General features: G+C 45.7%; 1 long non-coding RNA gene across 1 annotated transcript; it reads right to left on the bottom strand.

Moving 5' to 3' along the window:
* Positions 1-7,899: 7,899 nt before the first annotated feature.
* On the bottom strand, positions 7,900-13,194 carry LOC145720249 (uncharacterized). The gene is made up of 2 exons (XR_014143135.1): positions 8,270-13,194; positions 7,900-8,052 (listed from the first exon to the last, which is right to left on the bottom strand). It is a non-coding gene; the product is annotated as an uncharacterized LOC145720249 (long non-coding RNA).
* Positions 13,195-13,971: the final 777 nt, after the last annotated feature.

The raw sequence follows: 13,971 nt of genomic DNA, 5'->3' as shown, positions 1-13,971 counted from the left end.
TCTCCCCACAGCCTCCGAGATGGCTCCCAGCGGCACCCAGGCCCCTCGTGTGCCCACACGATAGCAGATGGGAAGGCTGTCCAAAGACGGGCACCTGCCTTTGAGTGCACGCTACCCAGAACCTACGGCAGGCCACCAACACCCCTGCTTAGGAAACCTGCTGAGGGGGCACCTTCGGGACGGGGAGGCCGGCCCACGGTCCTGGGAGCACTGACGTCGGCGGCCTGGCCACGCTCAGCAGAACAGAGGGCTGGGGAAGGGGCAGAAGGCGGCGCAGAGCTCCTGCCGCGTGACCCCCCAGCCCTGTCACGCCGCTGCTCCGGAACAGGCCAGAGCCCGGGGAGGCCCAGACGGAGCTCCTTTCCATTCCTCAGATGTGAGATTCGTCACTCCTGGCCTGACGGAGTCACCACACCCAAGTGCATGTCGGGTCCCACCCACCAGGGGAGAGGCACCCCTGCCCCGAGCTCAAAGCTCCAAGGTGTTCGATTCGGACACTGGGCGCCCCCTGTCGGCCACACACAGGACCGGGCGCCAGCTGACGGGTTCTAAAGGCCATCTCTTGAAAGATGCAGAAGTATGTTCTTTTCATGGCAAAAACTGTAAACGTTTATTTTTTAACATCTGTGGTGGGGGGCGTTTTATTGTTATAGAAGAATGGCCCCACCCACCACCTTCCTCCTTTTCTTTAGCTGAGCTATAAGCTCTGTCCTACATTAAAAACAAAAAGGCACAAAATGAAAATTTAAACAATTTTGCTTGTCTCTTACTACAAAGAGTTAAGGATAAAAACAGGTCTCAGGCAAACTAAAATTATATATAAAAAAATTACTCCTATCTAAATGTGTCTTCAGTGGCTCAGTAAGATGGCAAGTTCCACCGTCAACGATCACCCCCAAAGCACTGAGAACAAGAAACACAGACTGTGTATGTGAGGAAAGTCCTGAGCGCCCACACTCGCAGAGGACAACGCAGGAGGGGAGAAGCCACAAAGGTGATGTGGCCCCACAGGCCGGCACACCTCACACACCCGGAGACGAGCATCAGAAACGTGGGCGACGGTCAATGCTGGCAAAGGGGCAGAGAGACAGGAGCCCTCTGGACACACTGCTGGGCACGTGGCACTGGGAGCCGGGCTGGCGGTTCCTCAAAGAGACGAGCATGGAGACCAACCAGCTACAGTGGATCCTACGGGGCAGGGGAAAGAATGAGGCCCCCACACACGCACCCATACAGAAGCCTCACAAGATGAGGTTTACCATGAACCAGACCCCCCTAATGACCTACCCATTCTACAGACCCTGAGTCTCTCCCGAGAGCCACAAAAGGTGGGGTATGTTAGGGACACAGACACAAGCAAGACATAAGACCTGGTCTCAAGACGTTCACAAGTGAGCACAAGATAAACAGAGAATCCACTTGTGTTCATGAAAGCCTAGTGTTCTGGGGTGCCTGGGTGGCTCAGTCGTTAAGCGTCTGCCTTCGGCTCGGGTCGTGATCCCGGGGTCCTGGGATCGAGCCTCATTTCGGGCTCCCTGCACTGCGGGAAGCCTGCTTCTCCCTCTCCCCTCCCCCTGCTTGTGTTCCCTCTCTCGCTGTGTCTCTGTCAAATAAATAAATAAAATCTTTGGGCCCCTGGGTGGCTCAGTCGTTGAACGTCTGCCTTCAGCTCAGGTCACGATCCCTGGGTCCTGGGATCGAGCCCCACATCGGGCTCCCTGCTCGGCAGGAAGCCTGCTTCTCCCTCTTCTACTCCCCCTGCTTGTGTTCCTCTCTCGCTGTGTCTCTGTCAAATAAATAAAATCTAAAACAAACAAACAAAAATGAAAACAAAAACCCCACTAAGTCTTCACCAAGAATCCTACCTTCAGCCATGTTCTCATGGCAGGCTTTCCCTGGGTTTCTGGGGGGAGACAGATGCTTGAAGAAGAAGCTTCCAGTTCTTGCAGGAGGGCAACCTGGCGTGGGCCGCTGGGACATTGCGTGCCCTCACGCGCGCGTGTGCTCACAGGCTCTCCCCCTCCCCCCCTCTCTCTCACACACACACACACACACACACACACACACACACACACACACACACACATCCATGAGAAAGAAAGCTGGCCTGCATCTAAATGCATGGTTGGAGACAGATCCGGGACTCAGAGGAAAATAAAACTGGCTTCCAATCTCACAGCATTAAAGACCCATTAGTGAATGGAAGGACTACAAAGTGAAGAGAAATGAGAGGGGCACATATAACGGCTTCTTAAAAAAAAGCACAAACCATAAACCAAAAAATTTATTACTGTGTATTAAAATGAAAGATTTCTGTTCGGTGAAGGGCAAATGAAAAAGTTAACAGACAGGTAACAGAATGGCAGATGCAATCTGTAATGTTCAAAACCAGCAGTGTTTACTATCTAAAATATATATAGTCCCTGCAAATCAACAAGATAACAACCCCAACAGAAACAAAGGCAGATGCTATTCTTTTTAAGATTTATTTGTCAGAGAGAGAGAGAGCACAAGCAGGGGGAGAGGCAGAGAGAGAAGCAGGCTCCCCACTGAGCAGGGAGTCCGATGCGGGACTCCATCCCAGGACCCAGGGATCATGACCTGAGCCGAAGGCAGACGCTTCACCAACTGAGCCCCCCAGCCGCCCCAAAGGCAGATGCTATTCACAGGCAATGAATAAGGCAGAAATCTGAGAAGGCAGTGAACACAGGAACAGCCGCCTCAAATGAACACAAGGTAGCACTTTCCAACCATCTGATCCACAAAAACAGAAAAGTGGACAAACCCGAGGGGGAAGGGTGGGGGGACACAAGTGCCATCAGGCACTGTAGGTGAGAGTGTGGATCGTACAGGGTCACCACTTAAGCAGGTATGTTCTATGACCCAACACTTCCACCCCTGGGCATAGATTCCAAAGAAATCTTCACAGTGACCCCTGGGTAAGAAGCTCTATGCTGTGGCACAGCTTGTCGTAGTCGGGCTGGAGGCAGGAGGAGGAGGAGACGTGCACAGGGACGCCAAGCATGGGGCACAGCGGAGCAGGCCCGGAGTCTGCCCATCTTTCTGTGGAGGGCCTGACAGTGCCTATTTTAGGGCTTGTGGGCCACGTCAAAAAAAAAAGGAATGACACAGCTTTGAACGATCCCTTTACTAACGTGCCAACGTTCTTAGCTCACAGGCCTTACGAACAGGTCACAGCCAGTTTGCCAACCCTGGGATTAGATGAAGAGCCACACGAGTGAATCTTAAAAATAATGTTTTGTTTAAACACTCTGACTGAAGTACATAAGACAATATAATTTACATCAACTAAAAATAATATGCCCTGAAGGATGTGAACAGGTTCTTTATCAAAGAAGATTTGCAATACGAGACTGATGAGAGAAGATGCTCGGCGTCGCTAGTGACTGTGGAAACACTGAGCCCTAGGAGAGTGCCTGAGAGGACAAGGACACTACCAAACGGACAGCGCGGCAGCTGGAGCCCCGGCCACTGCCAGAGGGAAGGTAACACGAGACAGCCACCTTGGAGGGCAGCCTGCCAGTTTCTTTAGAAGTGAAATACAGAGGGGCGCCTGGGGGACGCAGTCGGTTAAGCATCTCTTGGTTGCAGCTCAGGTCCAGATCTCAGGGTCATGAGATCCAGGCCTGAGGCAAGCTCTGAGCTCGGTAGGGAGTCTGCCGGAGATTCTCTCTCTCTTCCCCTCCCCAAGTGCTCTCTCTCAAATAAAAAAATCTTTAAAAAAAAAAAAAAAGGGAAGTGAAACACACACCTAGCACCTAGCTACCCATCTCCTGTGTGTTTCCCCTGGAGAATGACAGTCCACACAAGGAGATACCCGTTTCTGGAGCATGTCCATACGGAGGCAGCCTACTCAGCAAAGTTAAGAACTATAGGGGGCGCCTGGCTGGCTCCGTCAGAGCATGCAGCTCTTGATCTCGGGGTCATGAGTCTGAGCCCAGGCTGAATATAGAGATTATTTAAATAAACTTGAAAAAAAAAAGTTAAGAGCTAGGGTGCCTGGGTGGCTCAGCCGGTTAAGTGGCTACCTTTGGCTCAGGTCATGATCACAGGGTCCTGGAATCGAGTACCCTTATCGGGCTCCCTGCTCGGTGGGGAGTCTGCTTCGCCCTCTGCCTCTCCCCCTGCTTGTGTTTGTTCTTGCTCTCTGATCAATAAATAAATAAAAATCTTTTTTTTTTTAAGATTTTTTATTTATTTAACAGAAATAGCATAAGTAGGCAGAGCAGCAGACAGAGGGAGAGGGAGAAGCAGGCTCTCCGCCGAGCAGGGAGCCCGATGCGGGACTCGATCCCAGGGCCCTGTGATCATGACCTGAGCCGAAGGCAGCCACTTAACCAACTGAGCCACCCAGGCACCCCAATAAATAAAAATCTTAAAAAAAAAACTAAAAAAAAAGTTATGAGCTATTAGTACACATGGACACATGGGTTAATCTTAAAATTATGATGTTAAGTGAAAGAAGCCAGACCAAAAACATCACTCTGTATGATTCCATGTAAATAATATTCTAGAAAATGCAAACTAATCTATAGTGACAGAAAGCAGTTGCGCGGGAGAGGGACAGGAGACCCAGGTTGTGATCCATCTGTTATTTTCTCTGTGCTAGTTTACAGGTGTGCACAGGTCACATTACGTGCATTAAATACAGGCAGTTTAGGTCAATTACACCTAAAAGCAATACACACACTTTTAAAGGACACATACAAAAAGACACATATTAAATAGAACAGAACTGGGGTGCCTGGCTGGCTCAGATGGCTCAGGTCATGATCCCGGGCTCCTGCTCAGCAGGGAGTCTGCTTTTCCCTCTCCCTCTGCCCCCACTCTCTCTCCCCTCCCCCACCTGTGCACGCATGCTCTCTCTCAAATAAATAAATAAAATCTTTAAAATAAATAACGAGAATAGAACGGTTGGTGCCTGCGGAAATGTGGGAGCAGGGTGTGGGGGTAAAAGGGGGCACAGCACAGACTCTGTAGGAAGGAAGGAGGAGTCAGTAAACAGTTTGACCACAGACGAAGGAAGGGACGGGGTAGTAAGCTAGACATGATCCAGACTAGAAACTACAGAAGGGAGACATTCGGCTCAGGAGACAGAGGGAAATCCCACATGCACCTCCTTGGAGAAGCAGACAACACGGGAGAGAAACTGAGGCACAGGCAATTATGTGAAGGCATAACTGCTGAGATTTTCTAGAATAGACGGAAGATACCTGTAATTTCAAAAAGCCCACCAAAACACGCCATAGGAAAATGCAGGACTACAGAGTGACCCAGGGTCCTGGGCCGACGGTCTGAGGCCATTAGGGGGAAGCCTACAACCTGATGCGGGCTCCTGCTCGCTGTGGGACGGAGCTGCACCCCACAGGCAGAAAAGAAACCACAGAGGTGCTGGATGGGGGCGGGGGGGCAGGGCAGCAGAGTTTAGGTAAAATGTTAATGACGCGGTGAGTCTGTGTCAGAACCGTGACGTGGACCTGGGTGCAGCGTCCTTGAACACAACACAGGTGAGAGGCGAGGATGTCACGTTCACACATTCCTATGTGACTCTCTGCCCCTGACTTGGAAAGTGAGGCTGTTCCTCTGTGTCTAAGTGTCAGATCCTCCAAGTAAAAGTGGGACATCTCATGCTCGTGGAGATGACTTCAAACAGCAAAGTTTCCGAGCCGTCATTTTGGACAGTGGGTTCTCGGTGAGTGAGAGCCACAGTGAGTAAAGGGTGACTATGACCACCCTCCCAGCGGCATGCAGCGTGGCCTTGGGAGAAATCGCCTCTGGTTCACTGTGCAGCTGGCCTTATCCGTCTGATAGTCCAGCTGATGAGTCTACAGCTCCCCAGTCCCTGAGCACCGGCATCCCTAGGACTCCCCCTGGTCATCTCATGAGTTGGTTAATTCTGCATAATAAACAGTACCTCACGGCCACCTCTGCTTCCCCGAAACTTCCACTGGTGCCAATGTCAACATCTTAGACCAAAGTGATCACCAGTTTTATCCAGTACCAGCATTTATTATTTCCTAAACACCCTTTCAAATACAGCCAAAACATCAAGTCACTATTTACCTTTTACGACACTTTGTAGTTTGGCAAAACACCTCATGTACATTGTCTCCCAAAATCATTAGCCTACATTTTCAAGACATCATTCTTACTTCCCTAACTAGATAAAAAATCTTAGAGCAGGAGCCTCAACTGAATTCTGTACCCCTCACTAAATAAACCAAAGCAATGGATCATTTCAAATCTCCCTTACTCCTCCCAGGTATTAGCTAAGAACTGTTGTTTACTTAGCTTTGGAGAGGAACAGATACATCACAAAACAAGTAAACTGGTTTCAGGATTCCATTAAGAAACACAAGCTGTAGCAAATGCTATCTATGATGGTTAATTTGATTGGGCCAGGGGTGACCAGACATCTGCTCAAACAGAAGTTCTAAGTGTGTCTGGATGAGATTAACATCTGAATTGGTAGACTCAGTAAAGCAGATTGCCCTCCCTAATGTGGGTGGGCCTCATTCATCCACTGAAGACATAACTCCAGCTTGACTGAGCTGGGACACTGGTCTTTCCCAGTCTTCAGATTTGGACGAAACACTCATTCTTCTTGGGACTCCAGCTTGCTGGCTTTCTGACTAGCACTACACAGCAGCTCTCTTGAGTCTCAAGCATGCTGGCTGCAGATCTCAGGACTTCTTAAATTCCATAATCATGTGAGCCAATTCCTTTCAATAAAAGCCACCCCCCATATATGGCATATATAGGTATTTATAGGGCACACACACACACACACGCACGTGGACACACCCTACGGGTTCTGTTTCTCTGGAGAACTCCGTCTAATACAGTGTGGAACACATCTAGCCCAGTCATCTAGTCCCCCTGTATCTATGGTCCTATGTAGAAAACCTTAATCTTTAGAATAACATCCCAAAAGTATCAGACCCTTAAATAACTTAAGAAAGATAACTAAGATAGCTAAACGAATTAAGATGTTTTAGAAAATTTTCTTGGGGCACCTCGCTGGCTCAGTTGGTAGAGCATGTGACTCTCAATCTTGCGGTGGTGAGTTTGAGTCCCACATTGGGTGTAGAGATTACTTAAAAATAAAATATAGGGGCTCCCGGGTGGCTTAATCGGTTAAGCGTCTGCCTTCGGCTCAGGTCACGATCCCAGAGCCCTGGGATCGAGCCCCACACTGGGCTTTCTGCTCAGCAGGGAGCCTGCTTCTCCCTCTCCCTGCTGTTCCGTCTGCCTGCTGTTCCGCCTGCCTGTGCTCTCTCTCTCTGTCAAATAAATAAAATCTAAAAAAATAAAAAATATTAAAGAAAGAAAAAATTTTCTTAACCCCAAGAAAATAAAAATGCTTTTCAGAAAAGTAAACTACCCAGAATTGCCTAATTGTTTTTCAATCCAGCTAGTAAGTTCTTAATTATAACTTCTTATTAATACAGAGGTGCCTGGCTGGCTCAGTTGGTAGAGCACGTAACTCTTGATCTCGGGGTCACTGAGTTCAAGCCCCATGTTTGGTATAGAGCTTACTTAAAAGAAAATAAAAAATTCTTGTAATATGGACAAAGTCCCAGAACTACATATATTGATATATATCAATGAAAAAAGCTGATATGTCTATATTAAAGCTGGACAAAAAAAGACTTCAAGGACAAAACATTACCACATATAGAAATCTCTATATAAAGATCCATGGTTCAGTTTACCAGGCGACTATAACAGTTCTAAATTTGCATATACCTAATAACATAGCCTCAAAATACATAAAACAAAAGTTGATAAAACTATAAGGAGGAATAGACAAATCTGTATCATAATAGAGATCAACATACTCCCCTCTCTAATTGATAAAAGTTTTTTAAAAATCAGTAAGACTACAGTAGACCTATACAATACAATAAACAAACTGACCTAATGAACATATACTGGGTAGCAGATCTCAAAACTAGAGAATAAACCTGCTTCTCAAGTTCAATCACAGTGTTTACAACAACTAGCTATATATTTCACCATTAAACAAACCTTAAATTTCTTTTTTTTTTTTAAAGATTTTTATTTATTTGAGACAGAGAGAATGAGAGAGACAGAGAGCACATGAGAGGGGGGAGGGTCAGAGGGAGAAGCAGGCTCTCTGCCGAGCAGGGAGCCTGATGCGGGACTCGATCCTGGGACTCCAGGATCATGACCTGAGCCGAAGGCAGTCGCTTAACCAACTGAGCCACCCAGGCGCCCAACAAACCTTAAATTTCAAACAACTAAAATAACGTAGACTGTATTCTCTGACAAGTACTCGATACAGCTAGAATTCACGAACAAAAACATAACTATAATCTCTCCCTCTCCAATGTATGGAAACTAAGAAACAATTCTAAACTACACAGGATCAGTGAAGAAATCATCATAGAAATTAGGAAATACTGTGACTTAGGAACAAAAATGCTATTTATCAAAACTTGCAGGATGCAGCTAATGCTGGGAGAAGAAAATTTATGGCTTTACACATATATTTTAGGAGAAAAGCTAAAAAATGAGGTCACAATCTCCAATTTAAGAGATTAGAAAAAGAACAAAATAAAAAAGAAAGGAGAAGGAAGAAAATAATGAAAGTGAAAAAAAGTAGTGAAACAGAAAACAAATACATAACAGAGAATATCAACAAAGCCAAAAGTTGGTACTTTGAAGTCTTAGAAAATTGACAAATATCAGATGAATCAAGAAAAAGAAAAATGAAAGGAAAAAAAAAGAAAAATGAAAAAGGGAACATCACTGCACATGCTTCTGATATTAAAAAGATAAAAGGATATTAACTATGTCATGCTAATAAATTTGGACTTTAAGTAGAAATGGCTAATCCTTTAAAAATATATATAACATTTAACCTTTACTTAAGAAGATTATAAAACCAAGAATCAATACTCAAAAATCTTCCCACAAAGAAAATCCAGGTCCCCCATATGGTTTTATTACTAAGTTCTACCAAACATTTAGGCAGAAATAATTTGATTATTAAACTTTCCAAAGAAAAGGAAAACAGAGGATACACTACAATCCCTTTTATAAGGGTAGCATTAACTTCATACCAAAATCTGACAAGACAATATGAAAAAGTAAAATTAGAGGGGTGCCTGGCTGGTGCAGTCAGTTAAGCACCCTACTCTTGGTTTTGGCTCAGGTTATGATCTCAGGGTCATGAGATCAAGCCCCACAATGGGCTCTGTGCTCAGCACAGAGTCTGCTTGAGATTCTTTCTCCCTCTTTGCCTGCCCCTCCTGCTCATGCTCTCTCTAAAATAGATAAATAAATCTTAAAAAAGAAAAAGATAAAGTAAAATTAGAGGTAAATTTCCCCCATGAACATAAATATACAATTCCTATACAAAATATCAGGACAACATAATCCAACAATATAAAATGGCTAAATTGGGGGCACCTGGGTGGCACAGTTGGTTGAGCCTCTGACTCTGTAAGTTTCAGCTCAGGTCAGGATCTTGGGGTCCTGGGATCAAGCCCCACGTTGGGTTCTACACTCAGTGCACAGTCTACTTCAAACTGTCTCTCCCTCTGCCCCTTCCACCCCATGGTGTTCTTGCTCTCTCTCTCTCAAATAAATAAATAAATATTAATAAATAAAAAAAAATAAAATGACTAAATTAGGTTTATACCTCAGGGATGCAAAGCTGGTTTACAACTAATGCTGTTCCATAAATATGGTGAATTACATGCCAATTGTAACAAATTAACCATTTGTTAAAACTCAAAACCCATTCATGTTCACACCACAGGATGGCTACATCAAAAAGACTGATGATAACAAAGGATGGGAAGGTGTGAGAAACTGGAACACTCAAAAATCACTCGTGTAAAATGTAAACATGCTGAAGCCACTGTGGAAAACAGTTTGGCAGTTCCTCAAAATAGTTATAATATGATCCAAGCAATTCTTCTTCTGGGCATATACCTGAGAATTGAAATCCAATGTCCACACTGAAAACATAGGTCTATAAAAACTTGTTATGAATTTTCACAGCAGCATTATTCATAAGAGTTAAAAAGAGTAAACAACCCAAATGTCCATCAACTGACAAATAATTGATGAATAAAATGTGGTCTATCAATACAGTGGAATATCATTCAGTTATAAAAAAGGAATGAAATAGAAACATACTACAACATCAATGAGCCCCGAAAGTATTACACAAGTAAAAGAAGCCAGTCACAAGGACCACATATTATATGATTCCATTCACACAGATGTCCAGAATAGATAAATCCCTAGACACAGCAGATTAGTGGTTGCCTCAGGCTGGAGAAGATGGGAGTAGTGGTGGAGGGGGAGACTGCTAACAGGTATGGGTTTATTTTGGGGCTGATGAAAATGTTCTAAAATTGACTAGGATGATGGTTACACAACTCTGAATATACTAAAAACCACTGAATTGTACATTTCAAATGAGTGAATTGTATGATATGTGAATTGTACCTCAAAAGAACTCTTAAGAAAACTCATTCATGATTACAACTTTAAAAAAAATTTAGGAGCTCCTGGGTGGCTCAGTTGGTTAAGTGTCTGCTTTGGGCTCAGATCATGATCCTGGAGCCCCCGGATCGAGCCCCATGTCCCATGCCGGGCACCCTGCTCAGCGGGAAGTCTACTTTTCCCTCTCCCTCTGCTCCTCCCCCTACTCGTGCTCTCTCGCTCGCTCACTCTCTCAAAATCTTTAAAAAAAACAAAATTAAAAAAAATTTAGAAGTAGGGGCACCTGGGTGGCTCAGTTGGTTGAGTGTCTGCCTTCCGCTCAGGTCATGATCACAGGGTCCTGGGATTGAGCTAGCACCCGGCTCTCTGCTCAGCAGCAAGTCTGCTTCTCCCTCTCCCTCTGTGATCTCTCTCGCTCTCTCTCAAATAAATAAATAAAATCTTTTAAAAAAAAGATAGGGGCGCCTCAGTGCTCAGTCGGTTAAGCATCTGCTTTCAGCTCCGGTCATGATCCCCACTGCTCAGTGGGAAGTCTGCTTGTGCCTCTCCCTCTGCCCCTCCCCCCCAATTCATGTGCTCTCTCTCTCTCTCTCTCTCAAATAAATAAAATCTTAATGGGGCGCCTGGGCGGCTGAATCCATTAAGCATCTGCCTTCGGCTTAGGTCATGATCCCCGGATCCTGGGATGGAGTCCCCCATCCGGCTCCTTGCTCAGCAGGGAGCCTGCTTCTCCCTCTCCCTGCCGCTCCCCCCGCCCTTGCTTCTTTCTGTGTCAGATGGATTAAAAAAAAAATCTTAAAAAAAAAAGATAAGTAAAAAATATATTAAAAATCTAGAAATAGAAGAGAATTTCCTTAACCAGATAAAATCTATCTACCAAAAATAACAGGAAACATAATATTTATCAGCAAAACAGTCAAAGTTCTCATTGTGTGATGAGAAAAAAGACAATGTACTGGAGGGGTCCTGGTGGGTGTAGTAAGGCAAGAAAAAGTAGTAAAAAGTAATTGGAAAGAAATTAGTAAGTACACAGAAAAATAAAGAGTCAACAGGAAAATTATTGCAACTGGTAAGCTTTTAACAGAAGCTATTCACAAACTCATCTAAAAAATGTATTTAACAGATACCATTTACGACAGCATGAAAAATATGAAATGTCTAATAACACATCTAACAGAAGATGGAAGATCTCTATGAAGAAAATCATAAAATTTTATAACAAATATTAAAGGAGATCTAAATAGAGAGGTATGCCCATATTCACAATTTATCAGATTCAATATTAAGATGATTTCACCCGAGAACACACTATAAACTCAACTCAGTCTTAATCAAAATCTCAACATGATGTATGTGTAACCTGAGGAGTGAAGATTAAATATCTATAGAAGTAGAAACAACTCAGAATAGCCAAAGATGCTGCTAAAGAATAAAGTGGGAGGGTCTGCTGTGAGCTGGCAAGACATTTGTATACAGTGGCAGTAACAGGACTTAGTGGGTTATTGGCACAGTGATATATAAATAGCCTGAAGGAACAGAGCAGAGCCCAGGGCACAAACCCACAGAAGTGACAGTGCAAAGCAACAGGGAAAGACAGCTGCTTCAATAAATGGTGCTGGACTAATCAGACATCCATGTGGAAAACAAAATTGGACTCCCAGCTCCACACACTGGTCAATTCCAGGTAGACTGAAGACTCCAATGTGAAAGGCAAACTGAGCTGCTCAAACACAGCAGCAGGAGCGCCCTCCCCCCAGGCAAGGCACCACATCCTCAACAAGACAAACTCGGCCCCAATCACAGAGGAAGGCAAGACTGTAACCGGCACCCAGTTACAGCTGAGAGCGTCTGTACCTCCAAAGAGTCTGTGAAAAAGCCTACGTGAGGCTTAAAACTGGAAAAGAGCTGTAAAATATATAACTGAAAAAGAACTGCTAGTCAACGTTTATATATATGTGTGTGTGTATATATATATAAAGTTTTAAAAAACTACATAGCAAAAAAAAAAAAGACTGTCAGGAAAAAAACCCACAAATGATGTGAAGAGGTAACTCACAAAAAAAGAAAATCAGTGAATAAATACACGAAAGGATGCTCAACCATGTTAGTATTAAGGCGAACACAAATCAAAACCACCCAACGTGGTGACTGTACTTACTAATACTGCATTGCATATTTGAAAGCTGCTAAGAGAAGTCTTAAGAGTTCTCATCCCCCCCCCCCCCCCGCCAAATTCTGCATGTATGGTAGACTTACTGTGCTGATCGTAAGCAATATATGCAAACACTGTATCAGTATGTTGCATGTCTGAAACTAACATTGTATGTCAGTTACACCAGGGGCACCTGGGTGGGACCAAGAATTGGTTTTGGTCAGGTCCTGATCTGAGTGTCCTGTGGTTGAGCCCCAGGAGGGGCTCCCTGCTCAGAGGGGAGTCTGCTTCTCCCTCTGCCCTCCTCCCTCACGTGCGTGCTCTCTTTCTCTCAAAGAAATAAGAAAATCTTTAAAAAAAAATTTAAAAATGGTGCAGGTACTTTGGGCAAAAACAAACAAGAGAAGCCACCGAACACCTTTATGCACCCAGCAAGCTGGCAAGTGTGGGTGAGGAGTTCAGTCTGATACAACCACTTTGAAAAGCAATGCGACCATCGCATCATAATGCGACGCCCCACAACCCCAAAGTTAGATAGCGTACCCTAGAGAAGTCCGTGCTTCCTGACACCCTAATGCGAACACAACAACGCTCGCAACAGCCTTACTCACAACAGCCAAAAGCTGTCCACAACCATTGTGTCCCCAGGACAGGATGGATCAAGCGCTGCCCGCTCAGGGAAGGGAACACTATTCAGCACGGAAAATTAACCGGGAGCCGCGGCAGTGTGGCTGACTCCACCGGGCACACGCACGCGCCCAGCAGGCGCCGCCACCGGCCGCGGCGACGTCAGAAACGACAGCAGTGTCCTCACAAAAACTGCAACGGTCGTGGCACAAAGTTGAAGCAACACGGGGCTTCAGTATCTGGAAAAACTACTTTACCTCGCACGAAAAACGACACAATATGCCGTCATGGAAAAAACAAAACAAATCTCACACACCCACTCATTTCAACAACGTGAAGTGTTCGTGCGTGGAAAGAATCCAAAGAATAGGGGCCCTGAACAAGCGGCTATTCCGTAAGATGCCCAGAACAGAACCCGGAGTCCGCCGCGCTCCCCGGCCCGGATCCCGGCTCCGGAACCCGATCGCGGCTCCGGCGGCTCCCCAGCCTCCTCTCCCGGCCGGTGGGCTCCAGCCCCTCCCCACCAGCAACCCGGGCGCGGGGAGGGGGAGGCCTGTGGGGCAGACGGTCCGGAGACAGGCAGGCCTGACCCGGGAGGAGAGAAAGAGGATCCGTGGGCAGGGGGCGTGAGGGTCGGGGACGAGGGTCCCGGGGCGGGAATGAGGGTCCGCGGGCCGGGGGAGTGA

This window comes from Leptonychotes weddellii, chromosome 2, assembly GCF_054177405.1.
Source record: "Leptonychotes weddellii isolate Sample4059 chromosome 2, ASM5417740v2, whole genome shotgun sequence".
NCBI classification, from domain to species: domain Eukaryota; kingdom Metazoa; phylum Chordata; class Mammalia; order Carnivora; family Phocidae; genus Leptonychotes; species Leptonychotes weddellii.
Note: the sequence above shows the minus strand (reverse complement) of the source record. Positions and strands in the feature narration are given on the sequence as shown.